This window comes from Bos indicus, chromosome 8 (genome assembly GCF_029378745.1).
Source record: "Bos indicus isolate NIAB-ARS_2022 breed Sahiwal x Tharparkar chromosome 8, NIAB-ARS_B.indTharparkar_mat_pri_1.0, whole genome shotgun sequence".
Classification (NCBI taxonomy): Eukaryota; Metazoa; Chordata; class Mammalia; order Artiodactyla; family Bovidae; genus Bos; species Bos indicus.
In genome coordinates this window covers 43,831,116-43,856,042 of record NC_091767.1, presented here as the reverse complement: position 1 = coordinate 43,856,042, position 24,927 = coordinate 43,831,116, and the positions used below count along the sequence as shown (strand labels likewise).

At 38.6% G+C, this 24,927-nt stretch overlaps 1 protein-coding gene across 3 annotated transcripts in view; it reads left to right on the top strand.

Moving 5' to 3' along the window:
* KANK1 (KN motif and ankyrin repeat domains 1) overlaps positions 1-24,927 on the top strand; it is a 215,114-nt gene that overhangs the window by 72,830 nt on the left and 117,357 nt on the right. For all 3 annotated transcript variants that reach the window (XM_019966029.2, XM_070794606.1, XM_070794605.1), the window contains exon 2: positions 4,155-4,280. The gene's annotated coding sequence lies outside the window, so the exon portion shown is untranslated. The remainder of the gene's footprint in view (positions 1-4,154; positions 4,281-24,927) is intronic.

Below are 24,927 nucleotides of genomic sequence, written 5' to 3'. Positions count from 1 at the left end.
AACACTTGCCTAATGGGCTCATTGTAAGAATCAAAAGAATAAGGCACCTTAGTAAGGGTTTGGTAAGAAATAGCGTTTTTTGAGTTTATGTTTGTTTTAACAATAATTGCTTACATTCATGACTTTACTTGCATTTTCTTTAATTCTTGAAGTAGACCAGTGAACTGGTGGACCATTTTAGAGATAAAGTTAAAAACTGAAACTATTTGCAATACTTATATCAGAGTTCATCCTCATATAAGAACACCTCTGTATCCTGTGATAGAAATCCTTTCTGGTTCAAAGAGACTGGAATTGGTTTTGTTCCTGATACCCAAAGGTTCCCAATTAGTATACCATGTTCTCTGTATTATTAAAGTACCAAGCTAATAATATCCTTCATAGATGAAGAGATGATACAAGTAAATAAGGGGGATGCTGTAGCAGAAAAACAAAGGACATATACAAGAAGTGCAAAAAAGTAAAAAATGTTCAACCTCAGAGATATGTTAATAATAGGGAACTTATGGAATCTGTAAGATAGGATAATTTAAGAATTAATACTACCCATGTTTAGAAAGAGTGTAGAGAAGTATACCACTTATATGCTACTCAGTATACCACTCCAGAGAGGGCAGTGGCACCCCACTCCAATACTCTTGCCTGGAAAATCCCATGGACAGAGGAGCCTGGTGGGCTACAGTCCATGGGGTCACTAAGAGTCGGACATGACTGAGCGACTTCACTTTCACTTTTCACTTTCATGCATTGGAGAAGGAAATGGCAACCCACTCCAGTGTTCTTGCCTGGAGAATCCCAGGGACGGGGGAGCCTGGTGGGCTGCTGTCTTTGGGGTCGCACAGAGTTGGACATGACTGAAGCGACTTAGCAGCAGCAGCAGCAGCAGCAGCGGCATATACCACTCAAACACATATTGAATGAAACAGTCTATAGGACAAGCTATCAATAATATCAAATGCATATTTTTTCATATGTTTGACCCATGACTTTCTCCCTAGCAAGTACTTAGTGGTGTGTTTGAGGATATCCATCTTAGTATTATCTACATATTAAAAAATTGAAAGTGACTTAAATGCTTCAGAGAGGTTTATTAAAATTGATGATTGTACAGTCATTAAAACTGAAGGCATAAGAGGCTAATAAGTGACAACACTTCCATCAATATAAAAATAAATGGGAAAAGCAGGTTACAAAATAATGCCTAGAATTCACTTTTAATAAAAATTTAATATGCTTACACATTTATTTATTATGTTTATAAATGTGAAATCATCATATCAAAATAGAAGGACAGTAAAAAAATGCTAATTGTGCTTAAATTTTCTTTGTTATTCATATTTGATTTTTATAAACTTTTGGTAAAGACCCTTAAAGAAAGAAATATTTAAAGTTATCGTTTTGACAAGTTAGCATATATTATGTAGGTTACCCAAAGGTAAGTCATATGATATCTGACCTGAATCTGGACTTTTGCTGTGTTGATCTGATACATTTCAGTGTATCTGATACATTGCCTTTTCTTTGTTAAATGAATAATTGTCATTTATCTTGAGCAGGAAAATAAAATTTAGACATTCAGACTTGATAGCATATAGCTGTTGAATGGTTCTCTAAGGTTTCTTAGAGAACCAAAATCAGGCACACAAGAGTGGTGTCAGGAGAGAGAGTCTGGAAGGATTTGCATTAAATTATTTTCAGTAGCCAAGCTCTGTGTATATGGAAAGGCATAGAGCAAGGAAATAAGAATGAGCGTTTTTATCAGACTGTTAAGTAAACTTCAGGATAGAAAATGACCAGCATAACCCCTTTGGCTTGATAACCACAATTCTTGACAGGAAAGTCTCTCCTTGTTTCCATTTGCTCGCCCAGCTTCTTCTCAATCCTTTTCCGTCTGCATCCTGGACCAGCTCTATTGAAAACTGTCCTCAGGGGTGCCCAGTGACCTCCCTAGTAATTGTTCCATCCAGGGACATCTTGTTGGTCTCCATACACAGCATTTGAGGTCACTTGTCTTTCTTTGGGCTGATGTGCCTCTCTGCCCTCACAGTTATTCTCCTGCCTCTGTAACCATTCTATCTTTTTCATTAGCTCATCTTCCTCCATCTCCCTTGAACCTTTACTGTGTCTTCTAGTTCTCCTTAGAAGCTTCATTTTCCTAGGGCTTCATCTTTTTTGAGGTAAAAGTTTAGCAGCTAGTCTTTCCTCACTGTGAGTCATTCCTGCTGCTGCTAAGAGTTTGGGTCATAAAATGGTTTTTGGAATTAGAATATGTTTGCTTGGACTCAAAATCTACACACACTGGAGACACTTAGAAGTCATCTCTGGCTCTATGAAAAGACCCCAGGTTGCCTACGAATGGTCTACTTACTGATGATGGAATAAGCTCCTTCCATACAACAAAAATAGTGGAATTAATAAGAGAATCTTAGGTCAAGGCACAAAGGCTTATAAATTTCAACGAGCATTTGTAGAGATGATGCAAAAAAAAAAAAAACAAACCAAAAACCATATTTGTAAAAGCTTTGATGTAGTCCATGCCAAAATGAAAAACAAGTTTAAAAAATCAAAATAGTCACTTTCCAGTTGGAGAGCTAAGCTCAATAAACTCAAAACAATGGCCAGTTCCACTGAGAAACTGTGAGGGTTAAATTATCTGGAAGGTGGGATCTCTGAGTCTGTGAACTTGAGATGGGCTTCACAGAGGGAATAAGAAAAGCTGTGTCCTGTGTGGGGGATGATAGTTGCAAAAGCAGGGCATAGGAGTATGTGTTCTTTGAAACGTAACAAGACTTACCTGCCTAGGACAGAAGGTGTTTGTTGGAAGCTGGAGGATGATAAGATAAAGTAGAGCCAGATTATGAAGGAACCTGAAAGCCAGCAAAGGAGTTTACATTTAATGGAAGAGAAATGTATTACGACTGTGGATATAAGAGATGTGGATGTAATAGAATGCTAGATTTGGAGATGAGAAGAACAAAGAACTTCAGAGTTGGAGGTATCCTGTAAGGTGGGGTGGGGTGACTAATATTTGCTGTACCTGCTGTATGTCAGGTGCTAGATCGCATAGTTCTTATTCTTACAGCAACCTTAGAGGTAGATGATATCATCCCCATCTTGTGTATAATAAATGAGCTCTGAGGAAATACAGTGTGTCTGAGTTTTTAGAGTACTTAGGCCAGAATTGAACACGTCTGACTTCAAAGCACAATGAGGATGGAGAATGTTGAAATCAGTTCCTGATTTTACACTCAGGAAAACTGAGACCCAGAAGATAGGGGACTATCCAAGGTTACCCAAGTAATGGAATGAAAGCAGCTGGATAGGTAATGATCTGCAGAGAGAGGCCAGGTTAGAGGCTGCTGTTGTAAACAGGTGGGGTGCCAAAGAATTTGGTATTAGTGGAGGCATGTTTTACTGTTGTTTAGTCACACTCAGTCATATCCAAATCTTTTGTGATCCCATGGACTGTAGCCCGCCAGGGTCCTCTGTCCTTGGGATTTCCCAGGCAAGAATACTGGAGTGGGTTGCCATTTCCTTCTTCAGGGCATCATCCCGACTCAGGGATCAAATCCGCATCTCCTGCCTTGGCAGGAAGATTCTTTCCCATTGAGGTACCAGGCATAGGAGTGAAAGAGTAGAGAGCAGTAGGACATTGAAGGGAAAGTGGGGGTGGACTGATACTGGCATGGCCAGTGATGGAGGGGATGACATGAAAGCAGTCCCAGAGTTTTAATCCAGGGGAACTGCGGTTTGCAGTGAAGGTCCTCCGTGGAGCTGATTTTCAGAGAAAGGCCATGTATTTCTTATGGGCTAGTCTGATTCTGAAATGACAAAGATACCAAATATAAAAAGTGATGGTATTTGTGAGCTGATTTATGTACATATTGATGGATACATGAAGAGAAGCACATGAAGTAGAAGTGAACTGATGGTGAGACACCCAAGAGCTAGTGACTAGCTTCTTCCTAAAGGAAAGGAGGTATGATGATATCCTAGGCTTTTTTACTTCTGGTCTGCCACTTCCACCTGCAACCAGAAAATGCCTTAATCATAATAAACCGCATAACTGTCTTTAGTAATTGATTCCCCTCTCCTATTGGAAAGGAGTATTGCTCCATCACATTTCCCACAATGAGACTCTTTTTTTCTTTCAGAATGATTGTCACTGTACTGGATGGACTGCTGAACTATTGAATTACTTCCATCTTTTGACCACACTAAGAAATTGTCCATGGAGTTGAGATATTTATTGCAGTAATTTCTGGCCTTACATATTTAAGGTAAGGTATACTTTTTTCCCATATAACTATCATGAAGTTGTCATGTTTTTCTTCTTTAACTTTGCTTTTTAAGAGACATTAATCTATTCTTTTCTTCTAGCTTTTATGCTCTAATAATCCCTTCAGGGTGCTCTTAATCTGAAAATATATGAGTGCAGAAAAGACTTTTATATAATGAAATATGAGCAAGCTGTTTGAAAAATAAAGGGGGAAATGTATTACTCTTCAGATTAAATCAATAAAAGTACCCCATTTCCTTAAACACAATATGCATAGACTGGGTTATACTAGAGAAACTTAATAGATTTAAAGGAATATTTATTGTTAAGGCTACTTGAAAAAATGAAGATACTTAAATGTTAATATATTGCTTGCTTTGTTCAAATAAAGAAAGTTTAGAAAATACAGAGAACTTAAAAGAAAAAAATCTGTTACTTCCAGAGATAACCAGTGTTAAAACTTTACTACATTATTTATAATACTTGTTTTTACAAATATTTGTAATGGGGTGTGTGTGTCATATGTGTTAACTTTTGATATTTTTGCAAATGAGAAACATTTATCACAGGCTTACTCCATACCAGGCTCTGTACCAACCACTTTATATACATTACTTTATTAATTCTCACAACCCTGTGAGGTTGGTGCTTTTCTTATCCCCATCTGTACACGAGAAAGTTGAGGCTCAGAAAAATTAAATAATTTGCCATGTTCAGAAAACTGGTGAACCTACTCAGAACTTGAACCAGTCAGATGCCAAAGCCCATACCAACAGGCTTTTTTACATGCTTTTTTCCCTTGACAATGTGCTTTACCTTCTTTTCTACAGCATCATTTCACATTAGAAGGTGTTCATTGATATTGGTATATAATGGTTTCTCTACCTCATCTCCTTTTGTTGGACATTTAGTTGTTTTACCCAGTTTCAGAAACAACATTGTAATAACATCTCTTATGCACGTCCATGATTATCTGTCTAGGGCGGATTGCTGGAAGTGGCATTGTTGAGTCAGCCCACGGTGTGGGAAGGAATCCCTCAGGTGTTTGATGCATTCTGCTAGTTGCCTTCTCAAAAGGTTGTGGGAGTTTATATTCCCACCAGCAGAATATGGAAGTACCTGATGACCCTAAGTCCTCAACAACATAGGTAGTTGGCAAATGAATAATTTCATTTGCCTTTTTAAAAGAGTGCAGGTGAGGTCCATCTTCTTGTCTCTAATCCTTTCGAGCCTTAGCCTCCTGACTGGTTTCTCTCCCTCCACTGTAGACCTCACTTAGTCATTAAAGGCATTGCAGGACAGTGGATAAAAGCATGGACTCTAGAGCTAGATGCCTGGGTTCAAATCATGGCAGTATTGCTCTGCCTCAGTTTCCCCATCAAAAAGTGGAAATAATAATAAAGCCTTGTCCTGGGGTGGTGCTTGGGGTTGCAAAGAGACAGACACAACTGAACAATTGATCAGCAATTTTAGAACAAGTGCATGACTCCTGGTTTGAGCTCAGTAATTGTTGACTACTGCTGTTATCTTCCAAAAGTCCATGCTCATGTAACTAAAAAACCATAGATTATATGCAGTTGACCCTTGAACTACATGGGTTCGAACTGCATGGGTGCACAGATTTTTCAGTAGTAAATACTACAGTACTGTATGATCTGTAGCTAATTGAACCTGCAGATGTGCAACTCTGTATTCTGAGGAAGGCAGACATGGATGGAGGGCCGACTATAGATGTTTGATTGTGTGGAGGGTTGGCACCCCTAACTCCCATGTTGTTCAAGGGTCAACTGTACTTGTTTTAAATTAAATGTGATCATTACTGAATTAGTAATTTACAGCAGAAACTGCAGATGCTGACATTGTTATTACATGTTAACACCATGAGCAGCCTGAAGGTCAGGCTCCCTTGATGATGCACGGTCAGGATATTGAGGGGAGAGAAGTAACAGGAATAACTAGAATGTTAAAGTGCTTTATAACCTCACAGAGCACTTTTACATGCATTATCTTGCTTGATCCTCAAACATAATTGAGGGAGGTGGAGCAGGTATCATTAACCTTGTTTTACAGAGGAAGAAATTGACTTGGAGGAATTAAGAGAGTTGTTCACTTGAGGTCATGGAAGCGGACTCTGGCAGAGCTGAGTGTGTGCTCCAGGCCTCTGACTGTAAATCTGTACTCTTGATGCTACAGGACACAGTGATAGGCCGAAGAGGTACAGATGGACACCTGCCCAGGGGTGGAAACATACCGGGAAGGGAAGGAGCAAAGAGGGATGCCGTGGGAGGAGGCAGCAGAGTAGGGTAAGGACATATTGGAAGGAAGGCAGGGACCCAGGGAGGAGGGAGGAGGGAAGGGAAGGGGCATGGGTATTGAGGTCAAGAAGAGAGCAGGGAATTGAAGGGGCCAGGACTGCAGGACCATGGGCTGGCTGAGCACCTGGCCAGAGGAGGCCCCTTCTTTGCAGCAAGCAGAGAGGAGAGAAGGAAGAGACAGAGGATAGACACCTCTGTCTTCTAAGGCAAAGGGAGTGAGAGCAAAAGTAAGCAAATGGGACCTAATTAAACATATTGCCTTTGCACACCAAAGGTAACCATTGACAAAACGAAAAGACAACCTACTGAAGGGGAGAAAATGTTTGCAAATGATATGACTACGTAGGGATTAATATGCAACATTCATAAACAGTTCATACAACTCAACATCAAGAAAACAACCTGATTAAAAAATGGGCAGAGGACTGAATAGACATTTTTCCAAAGAGGAACACCGTTGGCCATCAGGCACATAAAAAGATGACCTAACATCACTAGTCGTTGGGGAAATGCAAATCAAAGCCATAGTGAGCTGTCACCTCACACTTGTCAGAATGACTGTCATCAAAAAGAACACAAATCACACATGTTGTTGAGAGTTTGGAGGAAAGGGAACCATCTTAAGCTGTTGATGTAAATTGATGCAGTCACTGTGAAAAACAATAAGGAAGTTTCTCAAAATAGAACTACCATATTCCACTCATGGGTATATAAAAAAATACGAACACCAACCAAAAACACAAATTCAAAAAGATACTTGTTCCCCAGTGTTCACAGCAGAGCATTATTTATACTTGCCAAGATGTGGAAGGAACCTAAATATACATCAACAAATGAATGGATAAAGGTGTTGTATATATATATATATACACACACACACAATGGAATACTACTCAGTTAAAAGAATGACATTTTGCCATTTGCAGCAGTGTTGATGAATCTGAGGGCATTCTGCTAAGGGAAATAAGTCAGACAGAGAAAGATAAGTACTGTATCAGTTGTGTAAGTAAGTAAATGCATGTGTGCTCAGTCATGGCTGACTCTGTGACCCTATGGACTATAGCGACCAGGCTTCTCTGTCCATGGGATTCTCCAGGTATGAATACTGGAGTGGGTTGCTACTTCCTCCTCCAGGGGATCTTCCCTATCCAAGGATGGAACTCGTGTCCCCTGTCTCCTACAAGGGCTTCCCCGGAGGCTCAGCAGTAAAGAACCTGCCTGCCAGTGCAGGAGATGCAGGTTCAGTCCCTGGGTCAGGAAGATCCCCTGGAAGAGGAAATGGCAACCCACTCCAGTGTTCTTGCCTAGTGTAGCAAAAAGTCAGACATGACTGAGAGACTGAGCACTCATAGGTGTTAAAAGCCATTATCACCTATATCACCAAAAAAATACAGCAAACTAGTGAACATAGCAAAAAAAAAAAAAAAGCAGACTCACAGATATAGAGAACAGATTAGTGGTTACTAAAGCAGGGAGGAAGGGCAATGTAGAGGTGAAGGAGTGGGCAATGCAAACAAAGATACACTTTGTGTGTATGCATACAAAGCCTTGTGTGTAGTATAGGCTACATGGATGTATTGTACAACATGGGGGATAGAACCAATATTTGTAATAACTAAATTAGAGTGTAACCTTTAAAACCTGTATGAAAATATAAAATAAAAAAAAAAATAAAAAGCAAATGCATAGTCCTACCGTCATTAAATCCCTATTCTTCCAGAGGTTTTTCTGTGTGTATATGCTTACATAAAAAATTTAAATACAAATATGCAACCTTGGAAACTTCTCTCCATATCAGTGTCATTGCTGCATAATTATTAAAGGTAGATAAAGAGTGTGGTTTAGGGAATGTATGTACTTAAAATATCTCCCTCTAGACATGTGTCAGTGCGTATCCTCCTAACTATAATTTGAGGCTACCCTTAATTATTCTTAATATAAAGTCAAGAAAGAGGTTTTTGTTCTATATTACCTGGAAAACAACCAGTTTATAATCTACTGACAGTATATAAGTGTTTTCTTTTCCTAGATTCTTCTTAACATTAGATCACAGAATTAAAAAAATCTTTTCCAGTTGTATGCACAAGTGAACATTTATCATATATTTATAAGCCATTTGTATTTCTTCTTTTGTGAATATTCCGTTCATATTCCTTGCACATTTCTCCAAAGGGACTTTTTCTTTTTGTGTTGCTAATTTGCAAATCTTTTTATTGTAAACTATCTTTAAATGTAAAAAATATTATAGATGTCTGTCTCCTTTGCCTTTGAATTTTGTACAGTTTTTTTTTTTAAAGTAAGTATTTAATTTTATATGGTTTGAATCTTTTTTTCTGTGGTTCCACATAGACTAATTATGAAGCAAGAAGGCCTTGGTATTGTTCCCTCATAGTCTGTTCTTCACATAGCAGAGTGATCTCTGTTAAGTGTAATCACATCTTGACCCACCCCGCCTAAGCCAGTCGTGGCATTCTCCTAACCATGGCCTGCAAGACCTGGCATGATCCAGCTTTGCCTGCTGTCTGATCTCACCGCTGTCACTCATATTTGAGCACCATGTTCCCACCACATTGGCTTTCTTTCAATTCATGGAGCATGTCAACCTCTTTCCTGCTCCCACTATTCTGCAGGTGCTGTTCCTTTGCTTGGAACATGTGCTTGTACACACACGTGTACTCATGTACCTTCTTTATGGCAGACTCTTCCTCTAGAGAGCCAGTTTCAAGAAGAAGAGCTCCAGAGCATGCTGCTGGGGTTCACCTGCCTTCCATGTTCACTAGTTCTGCATCTTTGGGCAAGCTGCTTCTCCTTGTCCTCACCTGTAACATGGGAGTCATCACTGTAACAGTATCTAACTCGCCTTGTTGAAGAGGATTAAGTGGGTTAATTCATGCACAGCTCTTAGAAAACTACCTTATTCATAGAGTGAACACGAGTGGGTTATTGTTTAGTTGCTAAGTCATGTCCGACTCTTTGCAGCCCTATGGGGCCGTAGCCCACCAGGCTTCTCTGTCCATGGGATTTTCTAGGCAAGAATACTGGAGTGGGTTGCCATTTCTTTCTCCAGGGGCTCTCCCCCACCCAAGAATTGAACCTGTGTCTCTTGCATTGGCAGGTGGATTCTTTACCACTGAACCACCTGGGAAGTCCAAAGCTCAACCTTGCCTGAACAAGAATATGAGTGGTTAGCTGTTGTCATAGTCCTCTTTCTTCAGACTTCACCTTACGTTTCACCTGAGGCAGAATGCTTTCCTATTCAGCACTGGTCTTTCCCTCTAGTATTCTCAATGTCATAAGTCTGCAGGATTTTCCCCTTTAGGCATACATCAATATGCAGTTACTTTTCATTTATTTTCTTTTTCCTATTTCCCCTTCTAGCCTGTGACTCCCATCAGGACAGGAATTATGTCTGTGTGATCTACTGGGTCTCTAATGCTTATTAGCACATAGTGTTTGTAGAATGACTGAATGAATAGCAACATCTCTAACTACAAGATTGCATAGAAATCTACCTGTATTTTCTTATTGTAGTTTTTATAGCTCTGTTTCACATTTTAAAATATTTCATCTGTATGAAACTATTTAAAGTATAACTTGAGATATGAATGAAAATTCATTTTTTCCCTAAAGCGTAGCCAACTGAAATTTTTGTAATTCTTTCAAAGAGAGGTCCACCCCAAACTATAGTCCTTAGGGACTGCGATGTTGTTTTTTGTTTCTTGTCTTTGTTTTTTTTCTTCTTGGGTAGTCCTTTTTCAAAAAGTAAATACAAACTATTCATTGACTTAAGCCAAATTCCTCCTGAGTGTGCTGGCCCACCATCAGGAGGGACACCCATCATGGCCTAATTTCCAAGAGGAAGGAAGACATAATGTTGCCAATTTAGGGACTTATTCTATTTGCTCAATATCTTACGTTATGACTGTGGTTATCTGAGGAGGCTTTACGAATAGTGTAAGAATGAAGAGAAGTGAAAAGCAAGGGAGAGAGGGAAAGGTATATCCAATTAAATACAGAGTTTCAAAGAATAGCTAGAAGAGACAAGAATGCCTTCTTCAATGAGCCATGTTTGATAATAGAAGAAAACAACAAAAGGGGAAAAACTTGAGTTCTTTTCAGGAATATTGGAAACGTCAAGGGAGCATTCCACCCAAAGATGGACAGAATAAAGGATAAAAATGGTAGAGACGTAGTAGATGCTGGGGAGATCAAGAAGAGATGGAAAGAATACATGGAAGAACTGTATTAAAAAAGATCTTAATGAACCAGATTACTATGATGATGTGGTTAGTCACCCAGAGCCAGACATTCTGGAGTGGGAAGTCAAGAGGGCCTTAAGAAGCACTGCTGTTCATAAAGCTAGTGGATGCAATGAAATTCCAGCAGAACTATTCAAATCCCTAAAGGAGGATGCCATCAAGGGTTTGCATTATTATGTCAGCAAATCTGGAAGACCCAGCAGTGGTCACAGGACTGGAAAAGGTCAATCCTCATCCCAGTCCCCAGGAAGGGTAGTACCAAAGAATGTGCTAACCACTGGACAATTGCACTCATCTCCCATGCTAGTAAGGTCATGCTTAAAATCTTGCATGCTAAGCTTCAGCATTATGTGAACCAAGAACTTCCAGATGTCCAAGCTGGGTTTAGAAAAGGAAGAGGAACTAGAGATCAAATTGTCAACATTCACTGGATTATAGAAGAAGCAAGGGAATTTCAGAAAAACATCCTTCTTTGTTTCATCAACTATGCTAAAGCCTTTGTCTGTGTAGATCATGACAAATGGTGGAAAGCTCTTAGAGAGAATAGAATACCAGACCATCTTACCTGTCTCCTGAGAAACCTGTATGCGGGTCAAGAAGCAACAGTTAGAACCCTGTATAGAACAACTGATTGGTTCAGGATCGAGAAAGGAGTACAACAGGGCTGTCTGCTGTCACCCTGTTTAACCTATACGCTGAGCACATGATGAGAAATGGCAGGCTGGATGAGTTACAAGCTGGAATCAAGATAGGTGGGAGAAACATCAACAACCTCAGATGTGTAGTTGATACCACTCTAATGGTAGAAAGTGAAGAGGAACTAAAGAGCCTCTTGATGAGGGTGAAGGAGGAGAGTGAAAGAGCTGACTTTAGACTAAATATTAAAAAAATTAAGATCATGGCATCTGGCCCCATTACTGCATGGCAAATAGAAGGGGAAAAGGTGAAAGTAGTGACAGATTTCCTCTTCTTGGGCTCCAAAATCACTGTGGATGTAGACTGCAGCCATGAAATCAGAAGACAATTGCTTCTTGGCAGGAAAGCTATGACAAACCTAGACAGAGTGTTGAAAAGCAGAGACATTACTCTGCTGACAAAGGTCGGTATAGTCAAGGCTATGGTCTTTCCAGTGGTCAAGTACAGTTGTGAGAGTTGGACCAGAAAGAAGACAGAATGCCAAACAATTGATGCCTTTGAGTTGTGGTGCTGGAGAAAACTCCTGAAAGTCCCTTGGAGAGCAAGAAGATTAAACTAGTGAATCTTAAGGAAAATCAATCCTGAATACTTGTTGGAAGGACTGATGCTGAAGCTGAAACTCCAGTATTTTGTTCATCTGATGTGAACAGGCGACTCATTGGAAAAGTCCCTGATACTGGGAAAGATTGAGGGCAGAAGGAGAAGAGGGCATTAGAGGATGAGATGGCTGGATGGCATCACCAATGCAATGAACATGAACTTGGGCGAACTCGAGATGGTGAGGGACAGGGAGGCCTGGCATGCTGCAGTCCTTGTGGTAGCAAAGAGTCAGACACAACTGGGCGACTGAACAACAACAACAACCTTATGAAACCTGAATTTTTTTTTGACAATTTTGACAATCTTGAAATTTTGACAGTCATGTTTTAGATACTATGTCAACCTTAAAAAAAAAAAAAAAACCACCCAACTATTGAAACCTGGAAACTTCAATTTTCCAGTGACTAAATTACTTTTAGTTAACTGCCTCTTGCACTTAAATGAGGGACAGAAATGCTTTGGTAGAACATGTATTTTGATTTTTGGTTTCAAAAGATTAGTCACCATTCTTTTTCTTTTTTTAGTCACCATTCTCTTCCATATTTTAGCTTTTAAAATCAGTTACAGAAATAATACATATCCATTGGCATATATTCAAGCCATAAAGCATTTATACAGAAAAAAAAATGACTCTTGCATCCCAGCTTCTGATCCCATACCTTAATATAACCACTGCTGAGTTTATTGTATACCTTTCCTGACTTTTTTAATGCTTACTAAATATATTAGATGTTTATACACACACACACATATACACCACTCATATACTTGCATGCTTTTCCTGAAAACTGTCTTAAACCCACTTTCTTCTACACATCAGTGGGCTTTAAAAACACTTGAACCCTTTGTGTTCTGGCTGGCAGCATCCTAGAGAAGTTACTAGTTGGTATTTTCTCAGGGCTTTAAACACTAAGGCTCACTTAATTTGTGGGAGTCACTGGATATAATCTTCCAGAGGTTAGGGACTAGGGCACATTCAGGAATGTGGTGTGATCTGATAATGATACCCATCTCACTACAGAGGAAGGAATGGAGACTTACAGGAAAGCCAGTAAAGTAGGAAAGGAAAAATTCTTCAGAGTTCACGAGGGTGAACATTCAACTATTGCACTGAGTTACATAACAAGTAGTTTGATTTCCGGGGAAACAGGATGGCAGATGGCATGCTCTCAGGTTGCATTTTTTTTTTACAACTTTGTCTCTCTTCTTTCTCTTCTGCCTCCCACCCTTTTTTTGGTCCATGAGAATAGAAAATAAATTTGAGGTGGAGTAGAGTGGAGAGCAATTGACTCACTGGGCTATGCCCTTCACACTGGCATTCGAAAGCATGCAAGTTGGCTGCCCCAGGTTCTGATCTATGGCACTGCAGTCCAGAGAACTATAAGGGTTTCTGTAAGTGATGGGGGCTCTGGACTTATGCAGAATTGCACTTGTCGGGGTTTTTCCACAGTGCCCACCTTATTACACTAGAGAGGCAAGTTTCATTGCTTAAGGGGACAATTTACGGCAGTGGGCTTATCTCCTTGTTTTAGCTCTTTATGTTTTTCTGCCTCTTAATAAAATGTGAAGTCACAAAGCAATTAAATAGTGGTGTAGTTTTCTGGCAGGAGGTGGAGAATGGCTAACCAGGGGAAAAGGCTAACATGATTGACAGAGGCTGACTGTAAGATTTACTTTGAAAATAACTCGTTCTTCAAAACTTTCTTCATTTTCTTGTGGGAATTATGGGGTAAATCATACACCAGGAGGATGGATGATTAAAAATGTAGGAGTTATGATTTCTTTTTGACTTTGTAAGTCTCTAAATCCTCCACCTTAACACAGAGTTCTCATTTCAGGAACTCTTGATAAAATGATGGGAACCAGTTCTGCCATGGATTGAAGAGAAGCAGAAACACTTTAAAATCTTAAAATGTTAATAAGCTTGAGATTGTTTACATTTTGTAGAATATCTTGATGTCCAATGAGCTGAAGTAGAGAAATAACTCAAATCTACAAGTGTAGAAATTTTTGGATATTCAAATATATTGAATGGGGTAATAACTGTTAGTTTCCACAATTTTAGAAATTTATTGTTGTTCAGTCGCTCAGTCATGTTTGACTCTTTGTGACTCCATGGACTGTAGCACACCAGGCTTCCCTATCCTTCACCGTCTCCCAGAGTTTGCTCAAACTCATGTCTGTTGAGTCAGAGATGCCATCCAACCATCTCATCCTCTGTTATCCCCTTCTCCTGCCCTCAGTCTTTCTAAGCATCAGGGTCTTTTACAGTGAATCGGCTCCTTGCATCAGGTGGCCAAAGTACTGGAGCTTCAGCTTTAGCATCAGTCCTTCCAATGAATATTCAGGACTGATTAACTTTAGGATTGACTGGTTTGGTCTGCTTGCAGTCCAAGGGACTCTCAAAGAGTCTTCTCCAGCACCACAGTTCAAAAGCATCAGTTCTTTGGCACTCAGCCTTCTTTATGGTCCAACTCTCACATCTGTGCATGACTACTTAGAAAAACCATAGTTTTGACTATACAGACCTGCAAGGAGATAAAACCAGTCAATCCTAAAGGAAATCTGTCCTGAATATTCTTTGAAAGGGCTGATGGTGAAGCTGAAACTCCAATACTTTGGCCACCTGATGCAAAGAACTGATTCATTGGAAAAGACCCAGTCAGCTCCGGGAGTTGGTGATGTACAGGGAAGCCTGGTGTGCTGCAGTCCATGGGGTCACAAAGAGTCAGACATGACTGAGCAACTGAAATGAGCTGAACTAAACTGATATGGACCTTTGTCAGAAAAGTAATGTCTCTGTGTTTTAGTATACTGTCTAGGTTTGTCATAGATTTTCTTCCAAGGAGCAAGCATCTTTTAATTTCATGGCTGCAGTCATCATCTGCAGTGATTTTGGAACTCAAGAAAATAAAGTCTGTCACTGGTTCCATTGTTTCCCCATCTATTTGCCATGAAGTGATGGAACCAGATGCCATGATCTTAGTTTTCTGAATGTTGAGTTTTAAGCCAGCTTTTTCACTATCATCTTCATCAAAAGGCTCTTCAGTTCCTCTTCATTTTCTGCCATAAGGGTGGTGTCATCTGCATATCTGAGGTTATTGATATTTCTCCCAGCAATCTTTTTTAATATTTAATAATGACCATTAAAATGTGGAAAATTTTGAGAAAACTGAAGTACAAGTCTGGAGAGTTAATATTCCGTGTCATTTTTATTCCAGCCTCCTCTAACATATTAAAAAAATCTTTTAATTTAGCCACTTTGTATTGATGATAATTTGTTTATTCCAAATTAAGAGAATTGACAAAGATATAAAAGTTCTCATATCACTCTTTCTTGTTACAGAAACAGTTTGATTTTAAGAAGTTATGAGAAGCTGCCTTCTTGTATCCTAATGATCACATGAAATGGCCAAAGCAAATAGCTTAAAGTAAAATGCAGTTGTTGATACCTGTTGAGAAGGATTAACTAAGAGTTAATTAATGTGACCCAGAAAACAAGTAACTAAAAGGATATTACTTTTTCTGGTGTGAATGCACTCTGAAGGGGATTTCCCACCACAAAAAGCAGAACCAGAGAATCAACTGCAAAGCGATTCTACTGCTGGTTTAGAGTGTTTTTCCAAATAGATTACTAGTGAGAATATTTGTACTGAAAGAATAGGAGAAATGCTGATTTCTAGAACTTGGTAAAATGATAACAAGAAGCTTTTATACCAAATCAGTTACGTCTTTTCCAGGTTCATCCCCAGCGTCCTGTGTCTAAGCTATGGTTCAGTTTCCTCACCTGTAAAGGAGGGTGGTACTTCTTAGAAGTTCATTGTTATAGATTGTTTGGAGAGAAGAGAGACTGAAGGCATCCAGGGCCATCTGTCCTCTCAGCCCTTATCCTAACTTGAACCAGGCTGTGTCTCAGGCAGTGGATCATTTTGCTGCCCCGGGGACAGTGCTTACCTACAGTCCCTGGTTTTCAGTATGTCTTCTTCTCCCTGGTGACAGTCCTTTATCTAGAGTGTTCCACAGAGAGGCATCTGCGTGCCGAAAATGCCCTTCCACACTGGTATCAGTCTTACTATTCCAGGGTAAAGTAACTCAGTGGCAATGGTGTTTTGATCTTACCTGTACATTATTTCTAAAGTTGTATTTATTGTTAATGAGATGAAATTCACATAATACCACCAACAAAAAAGGAACCATTTAAAAATGAACAATTCAGTGGCATTTATCACATTCAGAGTGTTATGCAGCAGCCATCTCTCTCTAGTTCCAAAGCATTCTATTACCTCAAAAAAAAACCCTAGATGTATTAAGCAGTAACTCCCTGTTTCCTCCTGCCACTGCTCCTGGCAGCCCCTTCTGTGCTGTCTCTATTATGTCATGATTCTGGATATATCATGTAAGTGTTATACATTATGTGACCTTATGTGTCAGGTTTTTTCATTTAGTGTGTTTTTGAGGCTCATCCAGGTTGTAGCATGTATCAGCCATTTTATGACTGAATAATATATTCTACTGTATGGATATGTCACAGTTTGTTTATCCATTCACCATTGATGGACATTTGAGTTTTTCTGCCTTTTCATTGTTGTGAGTAACACTGCTGTGAACACGGGTGCATAAGTATTTGAGTTCCTGGTTTCAGTTTCAGAGGTATATACCTAGAGGTAGAATTGCTTGGTTATATGGTAATTCTGTGTAACTTTTTTGAAAAACTGCCAAACTGTTTTCTGTAACAGCTGAACCATTTATATTCCCACCCACAATGCTTAAAGTTCGTATTTCTCTCCATCCTTGCCAACACTTATTTTTCCTTTATTAAAAAAAATTATAGCCATTTTTAAGACGAAGTGCTATTTCATTATGGTTTTGATTTATATTTCCCTAGTAACTAATGATGTTGATCATCTTTTCATGTGCTTATTGGCCATTTGCATATCTTCTTTGGAGGAGTGTTTGTTCAAGTCCTTTGCCTATTTAACACTGCGTTGTTTTTATTGTTGAGTCGTAAGAGTTGTTTTACATTCTGGATATTAGACCCTTTCCAGATATATAGTTTACAAATATTTTCTCCCATTCTTTAGGTTGTCTTTTCACTTTTTTAAAAAATTATTTTGTGTTGGGGTATAACCTGTTAACAATGTTGTGATAGTTTCAGGTGAACACTGAAGGGACTCAGCCATACATATACACGTATCTATTCTCCCCCAAACCCCCTTCCCATCCAGGCTGCCACATTAAGTTAAACAGAGTTCCATGTGCTATACAATTGGTTCTTATTGATTATCCATTTTAAATATAGCAGTGTTCACCTATCCATCCCAAACTCCCTAACTTGCCCTTCCCATGAGTCTCTTTCTGTTTTGTGAGTTCATTTATATAATTTCTTTTTAGATTCCACATATAAGGAACGTCATATAGTTTTTCTCCTCTCTCTCACTTATTTCACTCAGTATGGCAATCTCTAGGTCCATCCATGTTGCTGCAAATGGCATTATAACATTCTTTTTAATGGCCAAGTAATATTCCATTGTACATATGTACCACATCTTCTTTGTCTGTTCATCTGTCGATGGACATTTAGGTTGCTTCCATGTCTTGGCTGTTGTAAACGGTCCTGCAGTGAACATTGGGGTGCATGTATCCTTTTGGATCATGTTTTTCTCCAGATATATGCCCAGGAGTGTCTTGATAATGTCCTTTGCACAAAAGTTTTGTTTTTTTTTTTTTTGAAAGAGCTCAAGGATCTTTATTTTTCCTTTGTTGGACATGCTTTTGGGGTCACATCTAAGAGTCCATTGCTTCCTAATCCAAAGTCAGGAAGATTCACCTTTTTATTTTCTTTTAAGTATTTTATGCTTTTATCTGTTATATTTAGAACATTAATCCATTTTGAGTTAATTTTTCATACTGTGTGCGATAGAGAATCCAACTGGATTCTTTTGTGTATGGATATCTGATTGTCTCAGCATATTTATTGAAGAGTTTATCTTTCTACATTGAAGAATCTTTGCACCCTCTTGAAAAACCAGTTGGCCATGTGTGTAAGAGTTTGTTTCTGCACTCTTAGTTCTGCTCCATTGATTTATATACCTAATCTTATTCCAATACTACACTGTTTTGATTACTGTAGCTTTGTAGTAAGATGAAATTGGGAAAATGTGAGTCCTCCAACTTTGTTTTTCTCCTTCGGTACCATTTTAGCTATTCAGGATCCCCTTTTATTTCCATATGAATTTAAGAATCAGCTTTACCATTTCTGGAGAAAAGGAGAATTTTGATAGGAATTGTGTTGAATCTATAGATGATATGAGATAGTGTTGTCATCTTAGCAGTGTTAAGTCTTCTAATTCATGAACATAGGATATCTTTCTATTTATATGGGTCTTCCTTATTTTCTTTCAGCAGTGTTTTGTAGTTTTCAGTGTGTAAGTCTTTTGTCTCCATTAAATTTATTCTTAAGTATTTTATTCTTTGGATACAATCATAAATCGTTTTCTTGTTTTTTTCAATTAGATTGTTTGTTCTCGATGTATAGAAACACAACTGCTTATACATTATTTTTACTTTTTTAAAATTTAAAGGTAAAAGAATGATCTCCACTAGTTATTTTAAAAATTAGTTAAGAACCCCACTGTCTCTACAGATGTTTTCCTAGAGTGATTCTTCTTAAGTTTGGTATACATCCTTTCATATATTATATATACAATATACATATATATATAATATATATATACACATATTCACTTTTTTGTAGACTTATATTTTGTTTACATTTTAACTTATTTTACTTAATTATAGATTATGAATACATTCTTTGTCAGTACATCTAGATGGACCTTATTCTTCTTAAATGCTGCAGAGTACCTTTTTGTACTGTTTTGTTTAAAAGTTATATTTTAATGAGAATTTAGTGTGTTTTCAGTTTTTTTCTGTTCTAAACATTGCAAAAAATAACAATCTTTACCTTCATCAGTGTATACTTGTATGAGTATATCTTTAAGGTAAATTCCTGTGAATAAAATTACTTAGGCAAAAGAAGTGCATATATCTTTTGATGGACAGTAAGTGATCTTGTTTTTGTTTTTAAGTGCCTATCTACTGTGGGCATAGATGCTATTTAATGTTATCTAAGAGCATCACAATGAGTAATTAAATGTTTGAGGGAAAGAGGAGGAAAGAGTGTGACTAACCCATGTAATATACTAATAAATGTAGTAATCTAAATAGAATGTAAGTAATAAAATCCTTTTTGGTATGTTTGTGAGATTTGTGAACAAGGTGTTTTAAGATTCACTGTCAGTCCAGTTTACTGTTGTCAGGTAAGGAAGCAGCTAGTAGCACATAGACACCTCTTGAGCTTTTCTCTCTTTTGCCTTTTGTACACCCCACCCCACTCCTAACATATCTTTCTTTAAAAGTGACCCATTGCTGGCAGTCACTCTTAAATATCTTTGAATTTTATGCCAAAAGATCTTTTGCCTGGTTGACAGATTCTTTGAACACCTAGTATTTTCTTGTTTGGCCATCCAAGAAGGACCACTTTGGGAATTTGCTAACATGTTCTAAAGTTAGACTTTGATTTGTTCTAGACTAACTGAAAAGCTTAGCTAAACTCCAGAAAGCAGACCATATTCATTTTGGGGGAAGGTCACTGTGATATTTTTTCACACTGAATCTTACCTCATACCTTTCTATGCTTGTCTGTGGTTAACTAGGTAAAGCAGAGGAATACACTTTTTTTTTTTCATAAAAGAATATGCTTTCATAAAAAAATATGCTCAAAGTAAAGAAGACCAAATGGAAGCGAGAAGTAAGGATACAACAGTTGCTTTCCTCAACCATATGTTTTTTTAAAAAACATTTTTATTTTGAAATAATAAAAATTATTTTATTCTCAAATTTTAGACTTGAAGAAAAGTTGCAAAAGATAATACAGAGTTCATGTATACCCTTCAGCCAGATTCCCCTAATGTTAACATCTTACATAACCATAGTGCTCTTATCAGTTATCAGGAAATTTTAAGTTGATAAGATACTTTTAGCTCAACTACAGACCTTATTAGCATTACATACAGTTTTATACTAATGTCCTTTTTCTGTTCCAGGATCCAAACTGCATTTAGTTTTTCTGTCTCTTTAGATTTCTATACTTTGTGACAGTTCCTCAGCCTTTCCTTGTCTTTCATGATCTTGCTACTAATATTTTTGAGCAGTGCTAACTGCTACTGCTAAGTCGCTTCAGTCGTGTCCGACTCTGTGCGGCCCCATAGACGGCAGCCCACTAGGCTCCCCCATCCCTGGGACTCTCCAGGCAAGAACACTGGAGTGGGTTGCCATTTCCCTCTCCAATGCATGAAAGTGCAAAGTGAAAGTGAAGTCACTCAGTCGTTTCTGACTCTTAGCGACCCCATGGACTGCAGCCCACCAGGCTTCTCCATCCATAGGATTTTCCAGGCAAGAGTACTGAAGTGGGGTGCCACTATGAATTTGAGCTTTTCTGATGTTTACTTTGAGGTTATGTAAGGCAGTGGCATCCCACTCCAGTACTTTTGCCTGGAAAACCCCATGGATGGTGGAGCCTGGTAGGCGGCAGTCCATGGGGTCGCTAAGAGTCAGACACAACTGAGCAACTTCCCTTTCCCTTTTCACTTTCATGCATTGGAGAAGGAAGTGGCAACCCACTCCAATGTTCTTGCCTGGAGAGTCCCAGGGATGGGGGAGCCTGGTGGGCTGCCGTCTATGGGGTCACACAGAGTCGGACATGACTGAAGTGACTTAGCAGTAGTAGCAGTATGCTTTTAGGGGAAGAATACAGCAAAAGTGATGTGGTTTTTAGTGAGTGGTTACATAGTATCAGTTTCTCTGGATTTTTGACTCCATTTTCCGTCCATTCCGTATTTTAAAGTAATCAGAATAATTTTTGGTCCTCTGTATTTCTGTTATTATATCCAAACTCTTTTGGCTAGAAGTTTCTGTGAAAACAAAGCATAATTCAAGGCATATTTTATGTATGATGATTGAGATGATAATAGTTGCAAATATGTTTGTCTACAGTGATAATGATCTTCCTAAGCATTTTGCTCTACTTCAAAATTCGTTCGTGGGTTTTACCACTGTTTCTTATGTAGAGAGAAAGTGTCTCTGGTTCCTTTTTCAACAAGAATCAAGTTTATATCATAATTTTAAAAGGTGAATTTTTCAGGTACATTTTCCTCTTGGCTTTGGCATTTTGTAAGAAATTTTCATATTGTTCCCACTTCTGATATACTTTAATTTGAGAGTAGGATTAGGTATAATATGGTATAATCCTTAGCTGGTAAATAAAGCCTAGTGTTACAATGTTTTGAAAATATACCTGGCTATATCTTGACACTTAAATGTATAAATTATCTTTGCAGCCATAAATGAGCTTGAAGTAGCTTTGATAACTAATCATTGTATGGTCAATCAGCCAAAAGAATTTACAAAGAATAGGTTGGGTGTCTTGCATCCAGTTTAAAGATCAGTAGTTTGAGACTTGTTCCTGGTGCCTGTAATTAGTTATGTGGAGAGACACCACATTAACATTTAGTAGTTGCTTGTTCTGAATAGTTCCTACATCAATCATCATTCTCTTTTCCTTTCCCTCATCTAGAACAGAGAAATATTTTATTTATTGTGTTAGTATTAATGTGTTCTATTTTAATTAAAAAGAGAAAATGCACTTAAAATTTTTCTCTTTTAAAATTTCCAAAATTGTTTTAAACTTTCCATACATGCTTTTGTTTTACATTAAGTCATGGTTGAGGAAGCAGGTGGAGTGTCATTGGCCCTATATTTCAGCAAAAAAACCTTCTCATCCTATAGAATCTTGACTTTGGGGTACAGTTGATAGATATGTTTAAGGTTAAAGTTAGAGGTAATATTCAAAGTAGCAAACAAGTATTGTTCTGATTATTTGGGTTCTTTATTCCAACTCTTTCCTGGAGATATGATAAATAATGATGATGAAGCTAATTATAATAATTTATTAAATAGGCACCGTATACCAGACATTGTGTTGGGGAGTTTGCAAATATCATCTCATTTTATCCTAACCAGATCAGATGAGTCGCTCAGTCATGTCCAACTCTTTGCGACCCCCTGAATCGCAGCACACCAGGCCTCCCTGTCCATCACTAACTCCTGGAGTTCACTCAGACTCACGTCCATCGAGTCAGTGATGCCATTCAGCCATCTCATCCTCTGTCGTCCCCTTCTCCTCTTGCCCCCAATCCCTCCCAGCATCAGAGTCTTTTCCAATGAGTCAACTCTTCGCATGAGCTGGCCAAAGTACTGGAGTTTCGGCTTTAGCATCATTCCTTCCAAAGAAATCCCAGGGCTGATCTCCTTCAGAATGGACTGGTTGGATCTCCTTGCAGTCCAAGGGAGTCTCAAGAGTCTTCTCCAATACCACAGTTCAAAAGCATCAGTTCTTCGGCGCTCAGCCTGCTTCACAGTCCAACTCTCACATCCATACATGACCACAGGAAAAACCATCGCCTTGTCTAGGCAGACCTTTGTTGACAAAGTAATGTCTCTGCTTTTGAATATGCTATCTAGGTTGGTCATAACTTTCCTTCCAAGGAGTAAGCGTCTTTTAATTTCATGGCTGCAGTCACCATCTGCAGTGATTTTGGAGCCCAGAAAAATAAAGTCTGACACTGTTTCCACTGTTTCCTCATCTATTTCCCATGAAGTGATGGGACTGGATGCCATGTTCTTCATTTTCTGAAGATCTTTAAGATCTGTTGAGCTTTAAGCCAACTTTTTCACTCTCCCCTTTCACTTTCATCAAGAGGCTTTTGAGTTCCTCTTCACTTCCTGCCATAAGGGTGGTGTCATCTGCATATCTGAGGTAATTGATATTTCTCCCGGCAATCTTCACTCCAGCTTGTGTTTCTTGCAGTCCAGCGTTTCTCATGATGTACTCTGCATATAAGTTAAATAAACAGGGTGACAATATACAGCCTTGACGAACTCCTTTTCCTATTTGGAACCAGTCTGTTGTTCCATGTCCAGTTCTAACTGTTGCTTCCTCACCTGCATACAAATTTCTCAAGAGGCAGGTCAGGTGGTCTGGTATTCCCATCTCTTTCAGAATTTTCCACAGTTTATTGTGATCCACACAGTCAAAGGCTTTGGCCTAGTCAATAAAGCAGAAATAGATGTTTTTCTGAAACTTTCTTGCTTTTTCTATGATCCAGCAGATGTTGGCAATTTGATCTCTGGTTCCTCTGCCTTTTCTAAAACCAGCTTGAACATCTGGAAGTTCACAGTTTACGTATTGCTGAAGCCTGGCTTGGAGAATTTTGAGCATTACTTTACTAGCGTGTGAGATGAGTGCAATTGTGCGGTAGTCTGATGCTTTGGCATTGCCTTTCTTTGGGACTGGAATGAAAACTGACCTTTTCCAGTCCTGTGGCCACTGCTGAGTTTTCCAAATTTGCTGGCATAATGAGTGCAGCACTTTCACAGCATCATCTTTCAGGATTTGAAATAACTCAACTGGAATTCCATCACCTGCACTGGCTTTGTTCGTAGTGATGCTTTCTAAGGCCCACTTGACTTCACATTTGAGGATGTCTGGCTCTAGGTCAGTGATCACACCATCATGATTATCTGGGTCGTGAAGCTCTTTTTTGTACAGTTCTTCTGTGTATTCTTGCCATCTCTTCTTAATATCTTCTGCTTCTGTTAGGTCCATACCATTTCTGCCCTTTATTGAGCCCATCTTTACATGAAATGTTCCTTTGGTATCTCTGATTTTCTTGAAGAGATCTCTAGTCTTTCCCATTCTATTGTTTTCCTCTATTTCTTTGCATTAACCTCCTAATTTTTTAGAAATGGAACTCAGTGCTTGGCAGGTTAAATGACTTATCCAGGATTGCACATTTAGCCAGAGAATGGTCTGAATTTTGTCTGAGTTCACTGCTCATTCCACATAGTATATACTGTGGCTATCTTCATGTCAATAAAGATGAGAATGTCTCTATGATTGCCTTTCCTTCAAAGTATTTTTATATTCTAAAATACTTCAAAGGATTTTTTTGTTTTGTTTCAATGTTTTTTTTCCTTTTATTTATTTATTTTTTAATATAAATTTATTTTCGTTGGAGGCTAATTACAATATTGTATTGGTTTTTCCATACATCAACATGAATCTACCACAGGTGTACATGTGTTCCCCATCCTGAACCCCACTTCCACCTCCCTCCCTATACCATCCCTTTGGGTCATCCCAGTGCACCAGCCCCGAGCATCCTGTATCATGCATCAAACCTGGACTGGCAATTCATTTCACAGATGATATTTTACATGTTTCAATGCCATTCTCCCAAATCATCTCACCCTCGCCCTCTCCCACAGAGTCCAAAAGACTGTTCTATACATCTGTGTCTCTTTTGCTGTCTTGCATACAGGGTTATCGTTACCATCTTTCTAAATTCCATATATATGTGTTAGTATACTGTATTGGTGTTTTTCTTTTTGGCTTACTTCACTCTGTATAATAGGCTCCAGTTTCATCCACCTCATTAGAACTGATTCAAATGTATTCTTTTTAATGGCTGAGTAATACTCCATTGTGTATATGTACCACTGCTTTCTTATCCATTCATCTGCTTATGGATATCTAGGTTGCTTCCATGTCCTGGCTATTATAAACAGTGCTGCAATGAACATTGGGGTACACGTGTCTCTTTCCCTTCTGGTTTCCTCAGTGTGTATGCCCAGCAGTGGGATTGCTGGGTTGTATCGC